Raw genomic sequence first — 27991 nt, 5'->3', positions numbered from 1 at the left:
ATTCCAAAACAGTGTGTCGGTAAACAAGAATTCATGCAGTAAATATGAACAATAAACACAACATAGAAATCACACCATAACACAAGATTTTTAACGAGGAAACCCGGTATGGGAAAAAGTTCGGTGGGATTTGTGACCCACAATATTCACTCACTAGCCAATGAATGGATATTACTTACAATAGGGGCCTACACATGCAGGAAGGCCAACTGCCTAAAGCTCATTGCTTAATTACAAAAGAAGTCTCACTGACTTACAAAATGGATTATACAAATCCAATATGATGTACTGCTTTAGTTCAGCATCTGCTATGTCAGGTTCAGTACCGGTTTAAGCTCATACAATAACCATAAACCTTACTCCAAAATCTGCCTTAATATTCGCATATTACTTTTGCAATAATCTAACCATGTCTGCATCTTAAATGATCTACAAGATCTCATACTTATATATGAGTCTTATTACAATATGCCTTGTTAGCTTACAAAAAGATATTACAATTAAATACAATATACAATAAATAAAATCCTATCGGCTGGGGTGCCGATAATCATCTTTGCCGCTGCCGGTAAACTATATGTCAGTGTAGAGTCTGTCAGTGTGCCATAGGATTGCAAGGTTGACATCAATGGCAATACCTTTAATCACCTACAATTCTCATTGGAGTGTGCAATGCCAACACCTTTTTGGCATGCGGATTTTTTGGAGGACCAAGTACACTTTCAACCCAGTCTCGACAACTTTTTCTTAAATTTGCAGGGGAGCTTCATCTCAACATTTTACTACTAATTCTAGGTGCACAGCTTCATCACGCATCTCTATCTCAAGATATAATCATTTCTTTATCATAGTCATACTTAGTCTCAAATTGCTTATTTCAACTTGTCTATTTTAAAAGAGGGTTAATTTACTTTCCAAATCCATTGCCAATTCCTTACAATTCATTTAGCATTCAATCTCTTTTCATTGGGATTGGATCTAGTGAATTCAACCCCCTCTTTTAAATGTAATTTGTGTGAGAAGTTGAAGAGAATCCTTTATGAAACTTTCACTCCTTTCTTGAGGAAGGTAAAGCTTTCCACTTGATCTCCTCATCACCTTTTCACCACATTACAATCCTAAGACTCCTAGGTATGTAAAGCTGAATCATTTTGAAGATCAGATCATTGCAGATAACAGGAAAGATGTGATGGCAAGAAGAAGGTTAGTTCTTGAAGAGGTGTGTTTAATTTCTCAAATTGAACCAGAATCATTTATTAAATCAAGTAAAGATGAAAATTGGATGAGACCTATGGAAGAAGAATAGAATCAAATAGAAAAGAATAAAACATGGGAATTGGTTCCTAGGCCTAAAGATAAAAATGTTATTGGAACTAAATGGATTTTCAGGAATAAATTAAATGAGGAAGGTCATGTTGTAAGAAACAAGGCTAGATTGGTTTGCAAAAGATATTCACGGGAAGAAGGAGTTGATTATGATGAAACTTATGCTCTGGTTGCTAAGATTGAAGCAGTAAAACTATTTCTTGCCTATTATGCACACAAGAACTACAAGGTATATCAAATGGATGTTAAATGTCCATTTCTGAATGAAGATCTTGAAGAAGAATTCTACATTGAGTAGCCTAATGGATTTTCATTATCAAAGGATAGGGACATGGTTTACATATTGAAGAAAGCTTTATATGGATTGAAACAAGACCCTAGAGCATGGTATGCTAGATTAGATAAATATCTTTCAAAGCTCAGTTTTAGCAAAGGTAATGTTGATAGTAACTTATATTATAAAATTGAGTATGATGACATATTGATCATTGAACTCTTTGTTGATGATATCATTTTTGGAGGAGAAGTAAATCTATGCATGAAATTTGGTGATATGAAGAATGAATTTGAAATGTCTATGATTGGAGAGATGAAATTTTTCGTAGGTTTGCAGATTACTCAAACTGATAAAGGTATTTTCATTTGTCAAACTAAGTATGTGAAGGAACTGCTTAAGAAATTTGATCTTGAAAACTCAAAACCTGTTGGTACTCCTATGATAATTGGTTGCAAATTATCTAAGGAAGATGAATCTCCTAGAGTGAACCCATCTAGATACAAATCAATGATTGGTGATTGTTGTACTTAACTTAGACCAGACCGGATATAATGAATGTTGTCTGCATTGTTTCTAGATTTTAGTCTGATCTGAGAGGAAGTCATGATATTGTTGTTAAAAGAATATTTAGATATTTGGCAGGAACAACAAACTATGGGTTATGGTATCTAAGGGATGATAACTTCTGATTATGTGCCTATATAGAACTAGATTGGGCAAGAGATGTTGATGACAAAAAGACCACTACAGGTGGTGCATCTTTTCTTGGGAAGAACTTGCTTTCATGGCTTAGCAAGAAATAATCATGCACTTCATTATCTATTGTTGAAGTTGAATATGTAGCTACTAAAAAAAATTGCACTAAGATCTTATGGATGAAGCAAATGTTGAAGGATATAAGGGTAAGTTGTATGAGCCTATTATTTTTCATTGAGATAATACTATTACTATTGATATGTCAAAGAAGTTGGTAATTCATTCCAAATCAAAACACATTTCTATAAGGTATAATTTCTTGAAGGAAAAGGTTGTAGCAAAGGAAGTCGGATTGGTTTATGTGCTTACTAAGGAACAAATTGCAAATATTCTAACAAAACCATTGCCTAAAGATACTTTTGAATGTCTCAAAGATTAGTTAGGGGTCACCAACCCTTTGGCAAAGACTCGAAGATGCAGGGATGCATCAATCCGGTGAGCTTATCAGAAACATCTCCTGATACGGGTTGATGGGATGATGTTGCTGCTCAGGGGGAGTAGTCAGCTATTTGGTTTGGCATCAGCCCTTTGTCATTAATGTCAAAGGGGGGGATAGTGTTCATGTGAAAATCAGATAATCTTAGGGGGAGAATTATTTCAGATCAGTTTTGGAGTTTTGGGGAGATTGTTGGCATTCCTTGGCACTTGGATGTTTTTCACATTTAGTGTTGCCATCAATACCAAAGGGGGAGATTGTTGGCAATAGTGATTATGTTTTATCATTGATGTCAACACTATGCTCCAGTTGGATATGGTTCTTTCTCGGTTGGTTGTTTCTATCCTGATTGAACCTATTCCGGTTGGACTTGGTTTTGGCCTATTTTTTATCCGATGTGATCAGATCGTTGGTTTCGGTTTTGGATGGCTATTTAGGATGATTATATGCTTTTCATATTCAGTTGGTTCATGGTTTGGTGCTTCAGAAGCTATTGCTTATGTTCTGGATTACTGGTTGGTATTCTTGGTACTGGTTGGCTTTACTGGTTGGTGATATTCAATGAAATGGTTAAGTGATTTTGGTCTGGCTTAATGAAATGGTTCCTAACATGTTGAAGGTCTTCTAGATTATGTCCAAATTTTTTGGTGGCTTCACATTGGTTGTCGTGATGATTTGGTGATCCTATTTGGATCTAGTTGGTTATTCTGTGTTATTACACTGAGGGTTTCTACCAGTTGGAGAAACGTGTTGATATTGGTCTTAACAAAATTTCTGGTGGATATAATTGATTGGGAATTTATATTAGGTCCATTCTATGTAATGTAAATTATAATATTGGTCTGATGGTATCGCATGATGTATTTTTTGTAATTTTGGTTTATGGGTTTAAAGTTTAGCTAACCTTGTTATCAAGGTTGATGATTTGTATTTATGGGCTACTTATTCATGTAATTTGGGTATGGTATGGTTATATTTGCATTATTAGAGAGAGGTAATTGTGTGAATAGAGATATATCATTCAGCAAAGGGTGTGAAGGATTTAGAGTTGCAGGGCAGACATCTATGCTTAATTGGAACTGTATCAAGCATTAGGAGATGCTATCTTCACAGTTCATTTTCTCTGAATTGTAGTCCGATGTTTATGTAAGTCAGTGAGACTTCTTTTTGTGATGAGAAGTGAGCTCTAGGCGGTTGGCCTGATTACAAGTGCAATCCCCATTGTAATTATTTCACATACTACTACAGAAGTATTATCTGATTGTGGGTAGGGTTTCCCACTGTGGTTTTTCCCTTTACTGGGTTTTCCACATCAAAAATATTGGTGTTGCGTATTATCTGCTTTCATGGTTTATCTTTCTCTATGGTGTTTATATTGTGCTCTAGTAAATGGTTTATAATCTGCATTAATTGTTTAAATTATGCAAAATTGATTCACCCCCCCCCCCCAATATTAGTTTTCCTTTGGTTTATTATTGGTATACGAGATTCTAACAAATTGTTCTATCTGATTGCATGAGAAACATTTAAGGGGCAACTTTCCTTTATACTTACCAGCTCCCTTAGGAAATCTTCTAGAAATTAGTAGTTCAAGCTCATCAAGATCTCACTCTTCTTCAATTTCCTCCATATCTTTCTCATATCTAGATATCCTTCTTGAAGAACTTTCACCCTGATCAAATATTTGCTTGTCCATTTTGGAAACAGTGGCTTTGAATGCAGATTCTACCTTAGGAAGAGAATCACCAAACTCACTTAGTTCAAAGGCTGATTACTTTCCAATCAACATGTCTTTGGTCACATCAGTCATGGTCTGGATCTCCTCAATAGCAGCAACTTTATGTTTGTGGGATGTAGGTAAGGATATGAGCACTTTAGCAAAAATCTCTTATTCTTCCAGCATTCCATCAGCACCTTTGATATTGCACACAAGCTCATTCACCTTCTACATAATAGAAGTAATATTCTCACCTTCACCCATCTTCAACATCTCATACTTTCCTTTCAGGCTTTGCAATTTAGCAATCTTCACATAGCTGTCACCTTCATATAGGGTTTCCAATTTCTTCTAGATCTCATAAGCAGACTGCAATTCCATCACATTTGTCATTTTTGAATCATTCAAAGAACTCAACAATGCTTCCTTATCCCTGATATTGTATTAATCTTCCTTAATCTCATCCGAAATTGAAGGACCATTTGCAGGAATAGTAAATTTGTCTTTAGTAACTTTCTAGTAATCTTTGCCAATGCATCTCTAGTGACACTCCATCTGCTTCTTCCAAAGAGAATAATTTGTTCCATCAAATCTCAGACTCTCCTTCTTGTATGTCACCATCCCGAATCACCTCAAGTTGTTAAAATTCTTTAGAGTAACCTTCTTTGATACTAATTGATGAAAATAGGGAAGACAACTGAAGGGGGGGTGAATCAGTTGTCACCAAATTTTACAGCAACTTACTTTAATCTCAGATCTGATAATTAACATTGAAATAATAAATCAACAACACAACATGAACACACATAGCACCAAGATTTTTGACATGGAAAACCCGGTCAAGGGAAAAACCACAGTGGGAACCTACCCATAATATGATGATACCATGTTAGAAGTATATAAAATATTACAATGGGGAATGCACATGCATTTAGGAACACTGCCTAGAGATCACTTCTCAAAAACAACAAAGGGCAACAACCCTGGGAAGACTCACTATCTTACAAACACATTCGGATTACATCTAAAAGATCATGAACTGATAGAATAGTATATCCACATGCCTGGTTACAGTTACGGTTAAGTACATAACATCTCTCACACTTTTCCACACTTCTTCTCTACCTCTGAAAGATCAATACATTATTTGCACATACACTCATCCACGACACAACATACTCAATTACAAAGATATTAAATGTATTTATACATAACATCAACCTTGGACCAATATCATTAAGGTCAGCTCTAAACATATCTCCTAATTATAAAAATATAATAATACATGCTACAATATCACATGTAGACAAAAACAATGTTGGCTAAGACATAGCATGGACCTAAATCACCACCTTGAATATGAAACACCTCCAAGAATTATATCTCGGATAACCGCAACAAGCTAGAATCATCATGTCGACCAAGAACATGAAGAACACTAATAGATCAAACAAAATCATCAATAACGCGCTCACTGATCAATGTAAACTACCAACACAAATAGCACACAATCTAGAAATATCCACAAACATCATGAATTACCACAACAACATCTGCACTAACTCAAATTACTAGAATCATCGTATCATCATATCGAACTTTAAGAACAATAACTGAACTGGCTGTCAACCTGGAAAAATCACTTGCGGAGATCCAAACCATGAACCACTTGAATTGAGGGAACACATCAACATCCCAAACATATTTCCAAATCTGCAAACCAAGATATTACAATGTGGAGCAATGTAGATCAAAATATTGAACACTGGCAACACTGAACAACAAAAAAACTGGCCACAACATAGATACTCATAACTCGCTCAAATATTAATGCGAACCTTTGACACTTGCACTAAATCAATTAGATATATCACTCTACAAACTCTTCAATCTGCAAACACTAATAATCACTCTACAAACCCTTTAATCCGCAAACATTAATAATTAATATACAGCATAAACCAACTAACTAAACTTCACTGCATCATTACACTAGATAGAGAAAATGGGTTGACATCAATGACAACACATTTCTCAAACACTCAAAGATATCTCATAAGCACATATTTTCAGCATACCAACAACAATATCCAACAATCTCCCCATAGATCCAACAATAAGGACCTAGGTGAGGTTATCACTAGGTACGACACCTTAATTACATCAACACCCACCCTTAAGTGTAACTTAGGGAGTACACTTATTATGCAAAGATGCAATATGGGTCCTAGCTACCAGGCCATATTAGGTACCCATGTACAATGCAAATAGAATCTCTCACAAACAAAGAATAGGAGAAAAACACATGGGAAAAAAATCCTCTCCAAAAGAGAGAAAAAAAAACAAACAAATGATGATGATGCATGAAAGACTCAAGACCCACCCAAGCACTAAATACATCATGTATACGTAATCAAATATCCCCCCATAGGAAGGAAGAAGAGAAACTATATAGCCCCCCCATAATGAGCAATGTCCTACAAAATGGCACGCCCTTGGACACAAAACATTGCCCAATATCTACAAAGAACATTTCTCCCCTTGGGAAGAAGATAAACTAAGTACAATTGTAGGAATGCTTCCCATTTTGCATGAGAATTAGGAAGTGAAATCCAAATGTAGGATGATGATGTCTCTAAAATCTACTCATATGTCACCAAGACCGTGGAAGATGATGCCACAAACCAATATGTGCATAACCAATCATAAAAGAAGGTGACAAGAAAGGAACCAATGGAAACAAATTTTAAATAAGTTCCAACGGCAAAGATGAAGTGTCAACATTGGTGCCACAACTATCATCGGATAGGAGATCTACCTCTAAAAAATAAATAGGAGTCTCCAAGCTCAAAGAAGTCATCACATCCTTATGATCAAACTAAACCATGTAATGTGACAAATCAAGTGAAGGAGGAGACTCGTGAATGTCAATCTCTGAAGGCAATGTAGAAGAATCTCCAAATGTAATGAAAATATCATCAAAGAGAAGAGAAACCCCCTCAAATGTATCCCCCAAATCTAAAATATGAGATTTCACAAACAAAGTACTAATCTTTGGCAAGTAGGAATCCCAATCAAGAAGCAAAATATAATCCAGCATATCAAGAATGATGGAAGTCTCAAGTGAAGGTTGACCAACTATCTCTAATGAAGAATTAGGAACCTCTTGAGAAACTACAACCTCATCTGAAGTCTCCAAAGGATCACAATCATGGTTATCTACTCAGAAGAAGGAAATGGCACGTTGGAGTTGGAAAGATAGGTGTCAAGAGATGGCAAAGTATCATGATCACCATATGTCTCTCGAATATGATTCTAAAGAGAATGAGGACATTTGAAGTGAATAATTGACTCCCAAATGTCATCATTTACATTTTTAAAAATAACTCTAAAAACTCCAACCTTAAACCCTTTCCAAATAAGATACTCACAAGGTGTGCTAGAACAAGGAACTTTATTATATAAATAGAGCAATAAATGACACTCACTAAGATGGATGAGAACAAAATCACTCCATTGCCTATAGTTCCCTTTCTCCAAAATAAATGAAAACCCCATTATAACGATTCTGAAAAAATCACAAATATAGTACCATCACAAACAATAGAAACCTCAAAACAAAAAGTAAAAGCCTATAAGGCTAAAAACCTGATTTTCTACTTTTAGCAAAATTGGGGCCTTAAGGTGTGATGAGTTGGTGGTTGCACACGCTAAAAATATCCAAGGCCAAATCAACTGAATAATTCACCACGTCCACATAGTACCAATTGTGGTATGAGGTTGTCGACATTAGAGTTGTGATCCATAGGTGAAACATGGGTCAGTTAAGCCAATGGACTGCAACTAGCAAATGAGCTTCCAAAATCACTGCTAAAAAGCATTTTCTAGCTCAAAATTAAATTTCCCTTTCAGGTTGGCCAATCAAATATCGTTTCCAGTCCTTAAGGGTTTTCTAGTTACAATGAATGCATGTTGAAAGTGTGAGGAACTCCCAACAAGTGGTTGCTACTAGATAATCAAATCCAACGAAGACAATATGAAACACACTAGTCAAAACCTATGATATGAATGATATTACCCAAATAAATTAGGCCAATCTCCAAGAAGACCCAGCTTCTACAAAAACCATATGTAGAAATAATGTTGTAATCTCTAATCTGACAATTAACATGCTTGCAAGAAATGCATTGTCTAAGGAGGACAAATTGTCTATATATATGAATTGAATGCCACCAATGGAGGAATGCCAACCTAAATAATGAAAACTACGTACAAATGTTGGTCCTAGAAAAAACTAATCACCACCATCTAGACAAGCCAAACCTTGTGAAAAGTTGTGTTGATCCTTAACAAGGAATAGTCCACCTTAACCAATAAAAACACTAATTGAAGATGTGATTTATAGACTAAAATGCATGATCATTGTCCCAAAATGCTAGTTCAAGAAAACCTTTGATCCAAGGACAAAGGAGGCTCTCAAAGTTGTGTAAATAAAACTTTAAATGGTACCCTTTGATCATTCACAAAATAAATGCCAATGATGAGGAACATAGGCTAGAAAAGAGAAATGTCTCATATCGCACAAAGTTGCAGCCATAAAAACTCCACGATGAATTAGATAGAAATTTGATCTCCAAACAAATTTTGGGGTGAAAGGCTTCAAGGATAGATCATGATCAATACAATAATCAATCATTCACTGCAAAAATAAACTCAACCTGCCAATATACGTTGTTGTGATGAGGGATGCCCAAGCACAAAGCCTAATCTCCACATGCCAAATGAAAGGGCATGACAAGACATAGATCAATGTGAATCGCTAATAATGTAAGTGCCTATTGGATCGAACAAATATGATCAATCTCTAGAAAACATGCGCCAACGAAACCTCTGACAATCACGAAAAAGATCAAGATATTATCGGTAGGAGCAAGGAAAGAAATATATCTACTGTATACAACCACTCACTGAAGATCTATAGAAGAACCACTAGGAAGTAAACAATACAATGCTATCAAACCTATAATATTTCCATAATTTATTTGAATCCTATATGCAGTTTCTAGATTTGATTGTGTTGGAAATTTTTACCATCAACGTTTAGAGTCAGATTTCTCTTCTATTAGTCATATTATCTTTGATTTGTGGCATATGATATTTGGTTGGGATCAACTATTTATATGTCACATCGGGCCATTTTCTTTGTTTATCATTATAGATTGGGCTTTTTGTCCATCCTCGTTTTGTTGGATTGGCTCTATTGTACCATTGACCCTCTTCATTAATCGACATTGGCCTCAAACCTATAAGATTTCCACAATCAATTCAAATTTTTACCATTTTTCAACTCCTTGAACTCTCTTGCATCCTGATGATGAATCACAGAGTGTGATTTGAAATGTTGATGGTAAAAATTTCCAACAAAATCAAATCCAAAAAATGCATACAAGAAAAAATACAATGCTAGCTAAAACATAAGATTGTGTAGACCTTGGCCTGATTGGATCTCCATGCAGGTTAAAAACACAAAATAGGCCAATGTCAGTCAATTAAGAGGGTTGATGGTACAATAGAGTTGATCCAATAAAATGAGGATGGACAAAAATCCCAATCTATAGTGATCAACAAAGAAAATGGCCTGATGTGACATACAAATAGCTAATCCTAGCCAAATACCATAGGCCATAAATCAAAGATAATATGACTACCAAAGAGAAATCTGACTCTAATGCGTGTCGAGATAAATATGAAATGCTCAACCTTTGCAAACAAATTGCACCTGCAAAGGTAGATTTGACATAAGATGGGCTTTACGCCCAAAATATTTCCCCACTACAAAAATTCTTCAACTAGATCAAAAAATATGCTTAGCCAATAAAGAGCATACCAAAACAATGAATTGCATTGATCAACATGCCCAAAATAATATAGGATATGTAACAAAACCTTCAATGTCCCTTTAAGGGATAGATTTGAGTACAAAATAATGTAATAATGTGCAAAAAATGAAATATGAGAAAAAAAATTATGTAATCTATTGCTCGAGAGGGGCCAAATGGCTCTCCGACTAAAAAAAAATTCTACAAAAATGACTTTACTCAATATGGGCAAATTTGTACTAAAATTTTGTCGAAACAATCTCTTGGATGCAATGGTAATGCCCACTTAGCCTCAATCTACACCCAACAACAACTTCAAGCCAAAATAACCACTCTTGAGAAGGAATATTCACACCTTGAGAGCTTTGATACCATGTTAGTGTTGGAATCCAAGAACACTGAGAGGGTGGGGGGGGGGGGGGGAATCAGTGTTCTATCAGTGATTAAATTTTTGAACTTATTGTTGATTAACTGAATGACAGAGCATAAAATTAAAGTGCATAACCAAATGAACACATAAAGTAATACCATAACACTAGTATTTATACGTGGAAAACCCTATAAAGGAAAAAACCACAATGGGGCCGATACCCACAATATCTATATACTTGATCAATGTATACAAATATTACATAGAGGGGTATGCACATGCATACAGGCTTATCGCCTAGAGTTCACTACTCAAATAAAATAGATACGGAAGTCTCATTGACTTACAGATAATTACATAATGATTTATAATAAAAATTAACTTAAATAATGTATCTGACCATGCTATATAAGTTCCGGTTGTAGCTCTAAGTTCTTCAACTGAACCGATGAAACTTGTTGGCATGATTGGCATAAGTGATGATGTAGATGGAGAATGTTGGCTGAACATGTAAAGGATTGTTTGTGATGACATTGTGATGAAGAGATTGAGATTGCATGATTGGATGACTTTGTTTAGTTATTTGTATTGTCATTGATGGCAACCGATGACAATTGATGTTTACTATGTTGTATTTTGTCATCTTAGTCTTTTTGGTCCACTGAAAAGAGTTAACCAGTAAAGAAACGAGAAACTGGGAATTAGGACCTTAACCGGTAAACGAGGAAATATTTTGATTAAATATGGTGATTGGTAAAGATTGAAGTGTTGTAGTTTGGAATGTGAGTTTGTATCATTGTAATATGTATCTGACCAAAACCACATCATGTTTTGGTTACTGGAAGTCATGTTTGTGATTAATGTTATATTTTTGCTAGGGTTTAAGAAGGGTTTAAGGACCGGTAAAGAATTCTCTTAACCGGTAATGATTTTTGGTTTGGCGCTGATCTACATCAAGTTAAAATGTTGGAGGTGATGTGGCACAACCTGCATAGATAGATGAGTTGATGTTTTGGCGTGTTTGAAGATAGAATTTCTTGGGAATCAGCGAAGCGCTTAGTAAAGTGTTCTAAGGGTTTGACTTTGTATCAAATCGAGTTGTTGTGATGAGTTTTGATCACTCAATGGTTGATATTGTCTTGTAAAATGTTGTAATGATCTTCATGATCATTTGATATGATTTGAGATGAACTGTATTGTAATTCTTGATGTATCTAGGGTTTAGTAACCGACCTAGTTGTAAAGGTTGTTTATATTGGTTTAGTTGATGTTTATTGTGTCGGTGGTTTTGAGAAGAGTGTGAAGTCAAACCAGAGTGTGAAAAAATTGTCAAAGTGTTGTAGATTTTGGAGTTGAATTAGATCTGATCAAGTAAGCAGCTAAGTGCTATACCCAAATCATTCACTATTGCTCCCTAACAGTTGCACCAATCAAAATCACTTAACTGAGTAGGTCCTAACAAGCCTTACATTGTAAATCCCCTAACAGGGTGGCTCAACATTTGAGTTCTAAATCCTCTTGTGAGGTTGATCCTAACTGGTCAAAGCTCCTAATAGGGCTCATCATATTAAATCCCTTAATCGGGTGAATCCTAACAGGGTCTGCTCCTAACAGGGCATCTTTGTAAGCTCCTAATCGAGCTAAGCTCCTAAAAAGGCACATTCCAAAAGAGTGCACAATTTTAGTGGGTACCAATTCCCACCATGGTTTTTCCCTATTTGAATTTCCATGTGAAAAACATGGTGTTCATATGGTGAATGTTTTTATGTGATGTCATTTCTACTTTCAGTTAATGCATGGTTAATGAACACTTAATGTGCAGACTTGATAAATTAGAATAGCAGATGATTATTAGCATACACCAGTACTAAAAAATGAATTTGTTGTTGGTTATTGTTTGATTTGGTGAAAGTTTTATAAGGCTGAGTTTCAAATTTGAAATTATTGTTAATACTAATTCACCCCCCTCTCAGTATTAACTGGATCCTCTAAGATTAACAATTGGTATCAAAGCATTGGTCCTCTATGTGCATAAATCTTAACAGCTTGAGGGAAAGATCCTGAAGAAAATGATGAAGGAGTGTCCTAAGTTCACCAAGGACAACTATCAGATATGGAAAGACCGGATGAAGATATACATTAAAGGATTGGGTTCACAGTATTGGAATCATGTGGTAAATAAGTATGTTAATCCTACTACCAGCCCCTTGATACCGGATGAGCTTAAAGAACAACAAGAAAACATCCAGGCACTTGAAGCAATTATAAGTACTTTGTCTAACTCTAAATATATAGATGTTCATGGATTAGAAACTGCACATGAGGTATGGGAGAAATTAGATTTGATTTATGGAGGAGATGAACATGTACAAAGAGCAAAAGAAGAAAGTTTAAGAGGTAAATTTGATGATATGAAGATGGTTGATGGTGAGAACATTGCACAATATGGTCAAAGGATTAAAGAAGTTGTAGATGGTATTAAGAGTGTTGGAGGTGAGATTGATGATGATGTTGTTGTTAGCAAAATTCTTAGAACTCTCCTACCACAATATGTTATTAGAGTTTCTGAAATTCAATAACTGAGATCTATTTCTAAAGATAAAGTCACTATTGATTCTCTTATTGGAAAGTTGATTGCATTTGAGTTAAACTGCTTTGATAAAAGTGTTTCTAAACTATCTGAATCTGCTTTTAAAGCTTCTGTTACCGGTGCATTTGTGAGGAAAGGGAAGGATATTTGTCATAATCATGGCTACAAGTCTAGTCATGGGGGTAGCAGAGTTGATGGTGATGATGAAGATCATCTGATGGAACTTGAGGCACTATTGGCTAAAATATTCCCTAGAGGCATCGGTAAGTATAAACGTAAATTACCCTTGAAGTGTTTCTCATGCAATAAGATTGAACACATAGCTGCTAACTGTCCCAACACTGATAAGAAATAGAAGTTCAGTAAATTTAAACGAAAAGGAAAGAGACAATGCTATGTTGTAGTGGATGAGGGTGTGATTGATGAAGAATCAGAAGAAGATGATAATGAGGAGATAGTGTTTGTTGTTGTGAAGGAAGATTTGACTGATCAAAAGGCATTGGTATCTCACATGGATAGCAGTGATGAATGGATAATAGATAGTGGTTGCTCATACCACATAACTGGTGATAGAAACAAGTTCTTATCCCTTGAAGAATTTGATGGAGGTGTAGTAAGGTTTGGTAACAACTCACCCTGCATGGTTAAAGGTAAAGGATCTATTTCACTGAATGGAAAAGTAATGCAGATGATGTCTTTTGGGTTGATAGATTAAAACATAACCTTTTGAGTGTTGGTCAATTAAATGATAAGGGGTATCTTCTTGAATTTAAGAGTGGAGAGTGCAAGATTCTTGGAAGTAATGGAGAATTGCTTGCTACTGGAAAGCAGACAAGAGGTAATCTTTTTAATCTAAATACTAAGGTGAATAGTTGTTTGGTGGCAAAGATTGAAGACAATTGGTTATGGCACAAGAGGTTTTTTCATGTGAATTTTGACAACTTGATAAAGGTTAGTAAATCTAGTATTGTGAGAGCTTTGTCCCAGCTTGTTAAACCATATCATGTGTTTTTGATAATAAAGCAGCCAAAACAAGGGGACTGACCCAAAAAACATAGTAAGACTCAGAGAGAGAAAAACTAGCACAAACACAGCTACCAAACAACAGTCAACCAATCCCTATCTTAATCATAAAAAACAAAAACCACCTGCAGCTATAGAATAGCCCAATATTGATAACAATCTCATCCATATAGCAACTTAAACAGCATATAATCAAAAAGAAACTAACCTTAAACCATCTATCCTTAGAGATAAGAATATTGTTCATACTATAAAAACTAAAGAAAGTAGCAAGAGTCTTGACAAGCCTCATATGGCTAATAAAGAAATTAAACTTAACAGGGATCCAGCCGATCCTGAAACTAAAACTATAACAAAAAAGGAAAGCATCCACCATAAATCATTTTTCCCAACTCCCATGTGCTGGAAGAGCAGAAGCCCACTCCAATCTTCAGCCAGAAACTCAAACAATTACTTCGTGGTGTCACCTTACAACCCACCCCGTTTCACTTTTTCCCGGTGCAGCAGGCACATTGAAGTGGCCGAGGAGTGCATAACTTTAATGGCAAATTTCACAATTTTGCTGACATGGGAATCTAGATAGTCCAGCTTCTTCTTCACTCTGTTCAGGTCCTTGAAGATAGCATTACATCCCACACAATGCACCACCTCCTCCTTCTCTCCACCTTCAGCAACAATCCGACCACCCTCAGACTTTCTCCCATCCTCCTTAGAGATCTAATTATCCAGGGGGGAAGTGGCAGAAGAAGGGGAGGTGTTCTTATTATCATCCTTAATAGTCTCAGAGTCAGGGGCATTGGTATCCAGCTTGGAAGACTTCGAGCCCTCCGTGGCCTCGATATCATCCTCAGCCTTATCACTTTCTACCTTCTCAGAATCTTCCTCACTCTCATTGACATAGTTCTTCCTCATAACAATTTGTTTCATACGAGGCTTGCCAGCAAATCTGTTGGACCTCCGCAGGGTCACACCGCCCTCTGCATCAGACTCAAGTAACAAGATCTTAGGTTCTTTCTTGGGTTTCTTGGAGGTAGCTTTAGCAGCGGAAGGATTGCTTTTGTTTTTCTCCCAAATGTTTGGGGAAATGAGAGGGGCATGGTCAGGGGATTGACAAGGCGTAATAGGCTTTTTTGAGGTCTTTTTATTACCTTTTTTAGTACCAGCAAGGGGATCGTGGAGGGAGGGAGAAGGTTGAACAGAGATAGGTTTATGTGGACATAGGGCCCTGTGGATATTGTAGAGTAGAAACATCAAACCCTAGTGGAGGATGGTGAAATTATTGTCTTGACTCATGCAATGATAGACTTCTTTAACAATAGACTCTAAGGCATGAAGTAAAAAGAATGGAAAGGAAATAGTATCATGGTTGTGAAAATTATTGAGCAACGGGAAATGGTAATAATAGAAAACACCATATCTTCCCTCAAGGGTAAATTATTTCATAATAATTTTACACACCTGGTCCCATAGATAAGGTAGGCATTCTTTGTTGAAACCCCCACGCATCTTAACTGGTTCCTCACCGTTCTTGTAGAATATGTTCAAACTGGTCTGATCTGTGACCCTACTAGTTTTCTTCCACTTCCTTCCCTCAGTTGAAAGACCCATAGCCTAGGCGATGACGTCTTCATTAATTTCAAAATAAAATATCCCCCATAACAGCTCTCCTATCATTCCAGCTGCTGAAAAACTACATGGAGAGATTTTTGTCAAACCCAGTCATGGCTTTCATGAACAGGATAATACCCCCTTCCTTGGCATACATCCAAACACATGGGTCATTACAGAAGCAGTCATCAATAATGTCTAGCTCAACCCGAACTAAATCCCCCCCCCATAACAGCTTCCTCCAGAGTGAAGTTGGTAAGGAGCGTGAAACTGGTAATGGTTATGCAAAGGGAAAAACTAGAGTGAGATATAAGAATGATCGATAGAAATTTAGCCAAAGTATGGTGAGAGCTGCAATAATTATCTTTTATGGTGTTTCCCAAGGCATGCGTCCACCAGCTCTGATAAGCATGCGAAAGGACACCTCTCAACTCCTCTGCCAACTTGCAAAGATCTTTATTAAGGGGCAATCTTAAGTTCTAGTTATAGCAATAAGTGTTGTACTTGCTATGGTCTATCAACTTAAAGACTGTCAAATGGGTAAGATGACTTCTGTATCTTTTAAGAGTAAGTCTTTTTCTTCAAAGAATATCCTTGATCTAGTTCATAATGATCTTTGTGGTCCATGAGGACTAAGAGCTATTATGGTGATAGATATTTTATGATTTTCATTGATGATTTTTCCAAGATGATGTGGGTAACTTTTCTAAGAGAAAAGTATGAGGCATTCACTAAATTCAAAGCATTCAAATCTTTAATTGAGAATGAAACCGAGAAGAATTTGAAGTGTTTGAGATCTGACCAAGGAGAAAAATTTACTTCTGATGAGTTTGTGAAGTTTTGTGATGAACGGGGAATCAAGAGGCAGATGTCATCTCCTATAACTCCACAATAGAATGGGATAGCAGATAGAATGAATAGAACAATTGTTGAAGCTTCTAGAACCATGTTGATTCAAGGTGAAGTACCAAAAATATTTTAGAGAAAAGCAGTTAGCATTGTTGTTTACATTTTGAACCAGGTACTTGTCAAGAGAGGTAACAACAAAACACCTTATGAATTATGGCATGGCAAGACTCCTAATGTAAGTTATTTTTAAAAAAATGGGAGTAAATGTTTCATTAAACGTTATGATTTCACTGGAAAATTTGAAGCTAAGTTTGATGAAGGTTTATTTCTTGGTTACTCTACAAAGAGTAAGGCTTTCAAATGTTATAACAAGAGAGCTAAGAAGATCATTGAGAGTGTAAATGTTAAGATTGATAAAATCTCTGAGAAACCTGATGAGACCAGCATATTTGAACCTGAGAAAGATGAAGAAAAACTTATGTTTATAGAACCGGAAGTGCAGAAGGATGATGAACAGAATAATGGAGAAATAGGTGCTCAACCGGTAAATGAAGAAAGAGATGAAGAAAATGAAGAACACGAAGCAGAACACATAGCACCAGAATCGATAATACCAAGATATGTTAGACTGAATCATTTAGAAGACCAAATTATTGGAGATAAAAATGTTGGTGTACAAACAAGAAGGAAAATCAGAGAAAACTCCTGTCTGATTTCAACTATTGAGCCTAAAACAGTAAGAGAGGCATTGAAGGATGATGACTAGATTAATTCTATGAATGAGGAATTGGATCAGATAGAGAAGAATAAGACATGGTCACTTGTTCCCAGACCGGAAGACAAGAATGTGATTGGCACTAAATGGGTCTTTAGAAACAAGTTGAATCAAGAAGGGAAGGTTTTAAGGAATAAAGCAAGGTTGGTATGCAAACGCTATGCAAAAGAAGAAGGAGAAGACTATGGAGAAACCTTTGCACCGGTGGCAAGATTGGAAGGTGTAAGAATGTTACTTGCTTATGCTGCATTTAAAGGATTTAAGGTCTACTAGATGGACGTTAAATCGGGTTTTCTTAATGGCATCCTTGAGGAAGAAGTGTACATAGAACAACCAAATGGATTTGCTTTGTCCGAGGGTAAAGATATAGTTTGCAAGTTACATAAGGCACTGTATGGATTGAAGCAGGCAGTGAGAGCATGGTATGAAAGATTGCATGCACACCTGATCAAGATAGGATTCTAGCATATGAGTGAGGATAGTAACATATATCTTAAGACTGATGGAGACAAAGTGTTGATAGCTGAAGTATTTGTAGATGATGTAATTTTTGGAGGTGATGATGATTTATGTATGGACTTTGCTGAGGAGATAAAGAAAGAATTTGAGATGTCTCTTATTGGTGAGATTAAATTTTTCATTGGGTTGCAGATCCAGCAATTGGATGGTGGAATATTTATTTGTCAGAGTAAGTATGTAAAGGAAGTGTTGAAAACATTTGGCATGGAAGATTGTAAACTAGTTGGTACTCTGATGGTGATAGGATGTAAATTGTCTAAATAGGATTATTCACCCTCTGTTGATGAGAAAGAATACAGTAGACTTGATATTGCACATGTTGTTGGTTTGGTTGCTAGATTTCAGAAAGATCCCAAGGAGACTCACTTAGTAGCAGTGAAAAGGATATTCTGGTACTTGAAAGAAATAGTAGATTAAGGTTTATGGTATCCATATAGAGGAGATTTTTCATTGAATGTATTTACTGATGCAAATTGGGCAGGCAATGTTGATGACTGGAAAAGCACTACCGGTGGAGCTTTTCTTCTTGGAGGTAGACTAGTGGCTTGGACAAGTAAGAAGCAAACTTGTGTTTCACAGTCAACAGCAAAGGCAGAGTATGTTGCAACATCAATGAATTGCACGCAGGCAATCTGGATGAGACATGTGTTAGAAGGTTTTAAACTTGATATGTCTGAACCGAAACTATTTATTGTGACAACACAAGTGCAATTAATATTTCAAAAAATCTTGTATTACATACAAGAAATAAACACATAGAATTGAAATATCACTTTCTGAGAGAGAGAGAGAGAGTACAAAAGAAACAAGTCAAAATGGAGTATGTCAAAAGCACAGAGCAGTTAGTAGACATATTTACAAAACCATTACCGAAGACTATCTTTGAGTACCTCAAAGGTAAATTAGGGGTCAGACCCCTACATAAGACAAACTAGGATGCAGGAGATTCATCAATCCAGTATGCCTATTGAAAACTTTTTACTATGGATTGATGATATGGTAGCTACTTTGTAAAGGGGGCAGCTTAGATGAGATTTAAAGAGATGTTGAAGACAACAGCATCAGATTTGATGACTAGCGATGCATTTGTACCTTTGGCATTGCTATCAAAGGGGGAAATGAACTATAACAGATAGGGGGAGATGTATTTGTTGAGATGTATTTGTTCTAGAGGAAAAGAATTAGAGCAGATGGAAGAGAAGAACTGACAAAAGAATAAAGTGCAGCAGAGAAGTTCCAGGAACTAAGCAGCATGATTTTAGTTGAATATGTTGGTGTTTATGTTGGTGTTCCCATCAATGCCAAAGGGGGAGAATGTTGGCATGACTGGCATAACTGATGATGTAGATGGAGAATGTTGGTTGAACCAGTAAAGGACCATTTGTGATGAAATTGTGAGAAGAGATTGAGATTGCATGATTGGATGACTTTGTTCAGTTATTTATGTTGTCATTGATGGCAACCGATGACAACTAGTGTTTACTATGTTGTAATTTGTCATCTTAGTATTTTTGGTCCACCGGAAAGAGCTAACCGGTAAAGAAATAGGAAAATGGGAATTAGGACCTTAACTAGTAAATGAGGAAATATTTTGATTAGATCTAGTGATTGGTAAAGATTGAAGTGTTGCAATTTGGAATGTGAGTTTGTATCATTGTAATATGTATCTGACTAAAAACGCATCATGTTTTGATTACTGGAAGTCATGTTTATGATTTCTGTTATATTTTTGCTAGGGTTTAAGGACCAGTAAAGAATTCTCTTAACTGGTAATGATTTTTGGTTTGGTGGTGACCTACAACAAGTTCAAATGTTGGAGGTGATGTGGCACTACCCACATAGATGGATGAGTTGATGTTTTGGTGCGTTTGAAGATAGAATTTCTTGGGAATTAGCAAAGCGCTTAGTAGAGTGTTCTAAGGGTTCGACTTTGTATCATATCGAGTTATTGTGATGAGTTTCGATCACTCAACAGTTGATATTGTCCAGTAAAATATTATAATGATCTGCATGATGATTTGATATGATCTGAGATGATCTGTATTGTAAATTCTTGATGTATCTAGGGTTTAGTAACCGACCTAGTTGTAAAGGTTATTTATGTTGGTTTAGTTGATGTTTATTGTGTCGGTGGTTTTGAGAAGAGTGTGAAGTCGAACCAGAGTGTGATAAATATGTTAAAGTATTGCAGATTTGGAGCAGAATTGGATCTTATCAAGCAAGCAACTAAGTGCTATACCCATATCATTCACTGTTGTTCCCTAACAGTTGCACCAGTCAAAATCCCTTAACCGGGTAGGTCCTAACAGACCTTACATTGTAAATCCCCTAACAGGGTGGCTCAACATCTGAGTTCTAAATCCTCTTGTGAGGTTGATCCTAATAGGTCAAAGCTCCTAATAGGGCTCATCATATTAAATCCCTTAACTGGGTGACTCCTAAAAAGGTCTGCTCCTAACAGGGCATCTTTGTAAGATCCTAACCGGGCTAAGCTCCTAATAGGGCACATTCCAAAAGAGCACAATTTTAGTGGGTACCAATTCCCATAGTGGTTTTTCCCTATTTGGGTTTCCACGTGAAAAAAATGGTGTTCATATGGTGAATGTTTGTATGTGATGTCATTTCTATTTTTAGTTAATGCATGGTTAATGAACACTTGATGCGCAGACTTGATAAATTAGAATAGCAAATGATTATCAACATACACCGGTATTGGTAAATGAATTTGTTGTTGGTTATTATTTGATTTGGTGAAAGTTTTATAAGCCTAAGTTTTAGATTTGAAATTATTGTTAATATTGATTCACCCCCCCTCTCAGTATTAACTGGATCCTCTAAGATTAACAAAACTGATACTCTGTTCTGCTACCGGTTAGAATTGTGCACATGTGACTGCACACATACACTAACATTTGCTCATCAATTCGCATATCATCAATCTCTGACTCATTCTCATCTCAAATCGCATCATATGTAAGTATATAATCCATCGCTAAGTGATCTCCCTTATATACCCTTATAACTTGTTCATCATGTCAGCCTTGACAATAAAATTAAACCTATTGGCTTCCAGATCATAAAGAGTATTAAAAATTATCTCGATGATCTTGCTTGATGTCAGCCTTGCATAGTACCTTAAATTCCTCCAATCCCATAATATGAATCACCAGTACCAAGAATAAGTGGTTAACATGTGTAAACCATAGAGTGTATATCGGTTGGCCTTAACTAGACAAAATGATAAAGTGATGAATCTGGATGAAGAAATACCATCCCCTGAAGATGAGTTTCCATCAATGACAACCCAAAATGCAATTCACCTCAGAAGGTGACTACCGGATGAGTGTCAATTTCTAACAATCTCCCCCTTTGGCATTGATGGTGACACTCATGTGAAAAATATATTACCTCTGAGTATGCTCCCCCTTTTCTATATATCCATGCAACTATTTACATTTGTACACTCCCCCTATGATATACTTTCATTTTTCACTATACTCCTCCCCCTTTGACATCAATGACAAAGTTGGGTGAATATATACAAGAAAATATGTACAAGTGAATTATACATATATACCGGTCCCTATACAGATTTCAAAATATATGCGTACAAAGTCTTGAAAAATGAAAAGTAAGTATCCCATCCCTGCTTAAGTGAAGCTAGAATGGAGTTGAACCCTTTCAAGGGACTAGCATAGTATTCAATGGCTTGGGCTTTAGTTGGATCCTCCTACTGCATATTTTCTATACATTTTGTTTTGTGACAAAGCAGGTTATCTAACCGGGGACCTATAAAGTTTTGAAGCTCTGTGGCTCTCCTTATCATACTGTCCCTTTCCTTTTATAATTTCAATATTTGATCGATGACTGTCAAAACTGGACCTTCAAGAGAACTAGTTAGGTTCTCTACTAGATTGTAAGAATGAGAAGTTTGAAGCAATTGGCCTTTATAATCCATAATTTGCTTGTCTAGGGAGGCAGTGAGCTTTGAAAAATTTAAACAAGTTTTGTATACTTTACCTCCTTCCACTAAAGCTTCATCAATAGACTGTAGACATGTATGAAGTTTTGCCTTTTCTATGGATATCATCTACAAAAATGTTTGTTTCCTAGCCTCATCAAATTTATCTTTGGCCTCAAGTGCAAATATTTTGACCAAACAATCATACTATTTAAGAATATACTCAATTATTTGTTAGAGCTTCCCAAAAGAGCTTGATCTCTCATTTTTTTGGAATTCCAGTACAAGCTAGTTCAAAACTTTAAAAGCAGACTGTATTAATTTTTTGTCCTTAGATTCTTCTTGAGCTAACTCCTGACTCGCCTAAGCTTGGAGTGTAGCAGTAGCCAAGACCTTTTCTGTCGGTGAAATCAAGTGATAAGGCTTGACAAAACTGATAGAGAATACCAACACTTTCCCTTTGGCTTGAGTTAATGATGTGTCAATTTCCAATCCTAAAGGAAAATTTGTCTTTGTCCTCTTGCCTTTATCTTCAATAGAGGGATTTAGGGGTGTATCTATTGATTCCTTTTCTACTGAAGTCTGCACCTCATGTGCACTGGTGGCTTTGCCAGTTGGTGCACCACTCTCTTTCAGTGCTTCCCCCAATTCCTTCTCTTCTTAATCTTTTTCCTCAACCTTAACCTCCTTTATGTTTTTATCTGGAGGATTCTAAGTATCATCAATGTCAAAATTTGAATCATGAGTCAATGGAGTAGTAACCGATGGATCAATTTTCACATTCTGTTCATCCTTCCTCTTTGGTTCCTTATCCTTTGGCAATTGAATGTTTTGTGATTGTACAAAACTGGGACTAAGCTCATATCCTTTATTCGAAAGAATTTTTACCCATATGTCTAATGTTTCTTTCTAGATCTCTTCATATTTTCTAACATTAAATTGTTTATCTGGTGTTTGGGTTTGAATTTGGTCAAACCTGTCTCACTTATTAAGTTTGCAACCTCTTGTGGAGTGATAGATGGGAAAAGATTAACCAATTTTGTTTCTTTTATCTATTTATCCAAATTTTGTGCATGTACTTTTCTGGTTACTAGTCTATCATACAACTCTTTGGGCAAAATTTTCTCCAATTCTATCAATGTTCTACTAAATGAATCAAGATATAAAACAATATCCTCTTCTAATTGTTTCTTATTATTTTCATCAAACTCATCATAAAATACAAAAATGTTTTTCAGATTGCCATCATTAATAATTTGATTTATGATTTCCTGAGCATCTAACTTCTTTTGATCTTTGTTTTTGGTTTAGATGTCTCATCTCCTTTAGGCTTCCTCTTATGTACAATGGTAATCTTGGGAGTCTTCTTGGGCTGCTCCTTCTCTGGTTCCTTCTTTTGATCTTTCTTTTTATCACTGGAGGGTTGTCCTTTGACAACTCTAGCAAATCCACCTTTCTTCTTCAAAGCTTATATGATTTCTTCATCTGATTTTGTCTCCTCTGAAGAAATTGCAACATATTTCCTTGTTGGTTTTTCTTTTCTTTTCTTTGTTCCCTTAGTTTGGGACTAGCAAGCTCACTGGATGGTCCTTCTAGTTGTTTAGGTTGAACAGTTGTAACTGGGACAACATTTGGTGTGGCCTAAGCTGCTTTTTGTGCCTCTCTCTCATCTTTCCTCTTCTTCTTTTGTTCTTCTTTTCTCCGGGTCTCAAGGATTTTAACTTTTCGTTCCACTTCTGCCCTGTCGTGACCTTCATTGATTAGTTGCTTAGTTGCAACTCTTGTCATTTTCCTTTTGATGTTGGGTGCAACTTGTTCCTTCTCCTGTGTAGTACCAAATTTATCTTCTTTCTCATCAACAAGAGCTATGAGTAGATGTTGTGCATATCCATCAAGTGTAGTCGCATCTACCTCATAGCCCATTGGCATGATCCAAACTATTATGGGTTGGAATGCCTCCATCATGCATTCATCCTTATTAATCATAAAACAAATTGTGTCCTTATATTTTTCCATAATTTCTTTAGGTATCCTAACCCTATTCTTCATCTCTTCTTGAAATGTCTTGAAAAAGGCCCACAAGTTAGCCTTCTACTGCTAGTCACCCTGTCGGTCTAGTATTTGTGTTATTTGTGTTGCAATTGGTCTATCAAATGCCCATTAAATTTTACCATAACCGGGTACCATATTCAAAGGTTAAACATGTTATTAGAGAACCATACCAAAATGAATTCTTCTTATCTTGCTTAATCTTCTGGAGGTTGGTCAATAGTTTCTTAAGCATCACACTACATAAGTCATAGTGTGCATCTTCTCTCACCATCTGATAGGAAATATCAATGGCAGTTCTAGAGAATGAGTTCAGTCGGTTGGATTAATAAACCTTATAGCCAATCACCATTGCGGAAAATTTCACATCAGGATCCCCGATATCATCAACCCGCATTGATTTGCCATCATATGTTATGCCGGTGAGTTTTCAGACATCGGTGTTTGATATATGTCGAAGCCCTAGCATATCTCTAACTTTGTAAAGGCATGTGATATTCTTGATCACTTCTTCAATTATCTTGTATAGCAGATGCAATCACAAGAATTCCCTATGAATTTGGCTGAGAATATACCTCACCCATTCATCTTCGTTGAAGGATGGAAAATCCATGAACTTGGTAAAACCCTTCCTTCTCAATTGCACATATTCCGATTTGAGTTGATTGTCAGTTATGAGGTGATTTGTAAACACACAAGACATCTCATAATCCCCGATTTCTTCGATATAGCAATGGATATATGCCCTAATGTATTCAGTGTGAAGAACACCATGACATACACTAGAAAATGCCTCCAAAGGATCATCCAAAAGTGATTTGTAAGGATGTTTCTTGAATTCTGGGCATGGGCAGTTCTTGATTTCAACTACCATAGGAGTATCAACATTCGATGAGGATGCCATGATAAATTTTGAGGGTTTCAGCAAATGGTAAATACCTTGATAACTTTCTGGATGATGAAATTCTCTTCGGATGCAGATGCTTGCATAAATCACCACAGGACTCTTGATTGCCTTGGAAATAGCTCATCAGAATACTCGATTGTTGTGTGAAGAAATGATCTAACTTTTCCCCTTTTTATCAACATTAACCCTAATTTTCCATTGTCATAAATGCTACCAAAAAATCTAAATGGATCACATAATCTGCATGAAGGTTCTGAAAAACAACTGATTCTACTTGAGTGTCCATCCATAATCAGAATTTCCTGACTACAGACCTAATTTAGGGTGTTTGCATGATCTTCAATGATTTGCCTACCCTTAAGCCAAAGTGCCTTAGTTACCGGTTGAAATTCTTGCTTCTAGTGCAAGACCTATTTTCTCTATTGGTTGATCTACCAATTATATTTCTGATCTTCGAACCCATCTTTTCTCATGTTGTTTTCTAATATCTTCAACCTTTTTCTTTCCTTTCTCATCTGAATTTTCATTAGCTATCAGTGGATTCTTACTCTTGCAATACTTAGCAATATGTCCAATCTTGTTGCATGCATAATAGGTAATATTGTTCTTTCGAATTGCTTTGCTATGCCCTTGATTATCTTTTTATCTGAATTGGTTAGACATATGTCCATATCTACTACAAGCATGACATCTGACATTTCTAATACTTTTGTATTATGCTGACTTATGACCATGTTTATTGCAGTTAAAGCATTTTCCAGTGAATGATGCATTGTTTTGATTATTCCTATTTGTGCATTGACTTGCTACATGACCATATTTATTGCAAACAAAACATGTACCATTGAATTTATGAGCATTAGGCTATCTTACTAGTGATCTCTCGTTCTGGTTGTTTGGATTTTTTGCATGATTTTACTTCTGACCGGATGATTGATCTTGTTGTGCAATTTCAGAGCTTTCTCCTACTTCATATCCAAGACCTGTCCTATCATTAGCATCTCTCTAGCTTTTCAATAATTCATCAATTATTGTGGAGCTGGCTTTGAACATGTATTTGTACTCATTTGCAATGGTCAAATAATCTCTCATGATTGTGTTAGAGTTATCTTGTATTAACTAATAATTATTTATTTAATTATTAGTCTATTATACTCTACGCTTAAGCTAAACTTAGGCATTTAATAATATGGTAGGTATTTAATAATTATTATAATTATTAAATACACTTTATCCCTTTAGGGTTTCTTTATGGTTTCACATATTTAGGGTTCCATATTCTCCTTTTATAAGGATTGCATTGTATTTTTCTTTTATATTCCCTCTCTTAATGATAATCTTTTTCTTCAGAGCCATTGTTGTGTTTTTATCTCCAATCTTCTCTTGTGATAGGTATTTTGCTTGCAGGTGCTCTTGGGATCTCTGAAGTTATATTTTCTCAACTTCTTCATGGTATCAAAGCCTACATCTGTTGTTGCTTGTTCCTGATTTTTTAGAAGATTGTTATTGGAGTCAAGGGTTTTATTTTTTTTTCAGAGTTTTATTTTGGATTTGGGGTGTTTCTTTGTTTCTAGGCATTTTGGGCTCAAATGGACCTCATCGTTGAGCTCAGGACACCCAAAAACCCCCATTTTTATATAAAATTTATCCAATTTGGACCACTTTGGCTCTGGGATTTTTTTAATTTTGGCCCTTCAAGGGCACGTTTTTCAAGAAAAAAAGAATTTAAAAATATATATTTTTGGGAAATTTAACAGCTTGCCCAGGTTGGAACCTTCACCACTGACCGTTGGTGGTCTATTAACCATTGGGGCCAGCCCTCACGGTAACTATCGGCCTAAGCACAGTAGACCATGGCGGCTTCACCATCGACTACCACCAGCAGCTCGCGATCCGCCAGCCTGGGAGTCGTTCCCCGTCGCTCGGAGCACAGCCACCATCGCTCGAAGCACCAGAGCTGCCACCTAGAGCACAGCTACCTAAAGCATAGCCATTGTTGCTCGGCCACCACTGCCACCCAGCCAGAGAGCCACCTCCGCCCAGTCACCTCCTCTTGTTGCTCTTTGAAAGCCTTTTTGATAGGGGGAGGTTTTTTTGTCATAACTTGGGCAAACGGAGTCAATTTTTGAAAAATATTATATCATCAAAAAGATATTTGCAAGCTCTATTCAGATCTGGAGGTGAGCTTTGCTGGTTTTTTCATTTTGTACTTGTTTTATGTCGTCAAAGTTAGAGCTTTTTTCTACACTCTGGGAGCCATAACTTGGGCAAGCAAACTCTATTTTCGGCAAATGAATAGGTGTCAGAAAGGTCTTGGAGATCCCTATTCATATTTAGGCTTCATTATTCCATAAATTTTACCAGGTACACAAGATATTCTTCTAAAGCTTTTTTTTGCTCTTGTCTTTCTTTCTGGCTCTCAGATTGTACTGGGGTTTGGTTTTTCATCTTGTGGGGGGTGTTATTTTACCACTTTTTGTAATTTACTACAGAAAAAGATAACACCTAAAACTCAAAAAAAAAAACCCTTCTACATCCTTTGTTTAGTCTGAAAGATCACTTGATTAAAAAACTCAAGAGCGGATCCAGGTACATGTACAGGTACACATGGCAGATTCTTCAATTGAGCTTCTAACATCCCAAAAGTATCACCTCTGAAAAGCTCAGATGATGAGGCTTCTAAGATCACGAGGTTTGTGGTCCTATTTGGATGTGGATCAACCTCAGTTGCAGTGTCCTTTTGAGATTCTTCAGTACAGGAATAAAATGGATGAGGCTATGGGTGTCATCTCCTTACATGTTTCAGACAACTTGCTTTTTCACCTTGATGGTTTGCTCACTCCTCGGGCTATGTGTTCCAAATTTGATACTCTCTTTGGTACTATCAATGAGTTTAGAGCATTACAGATTGAGGCAGATCTCTCTTCCTTATCACCTAAGTCCTTTCTT

The sequence above is a fragment of the Cryptomeria japonica genome, chromosome 3, assembly GCF_030272615.1.
Source record: "Cryptomeria japonica chromosome 3, Sugi_1.0, whole genome shotgun sequence".
In the NCBI taxonomy this organism is placed as follows: domain Eukaryota; kingdom Viridiplantae; phylum Streptophyta; class Pinopsida; order Cupressales; family Cupressaceae; genus Cryptomeria; species Cryptomeria japonica.
The sequence above is the reverse complement of the archived record's forward strand: the minus strand, read 5'-3'. Positions refer to the sequence as shown.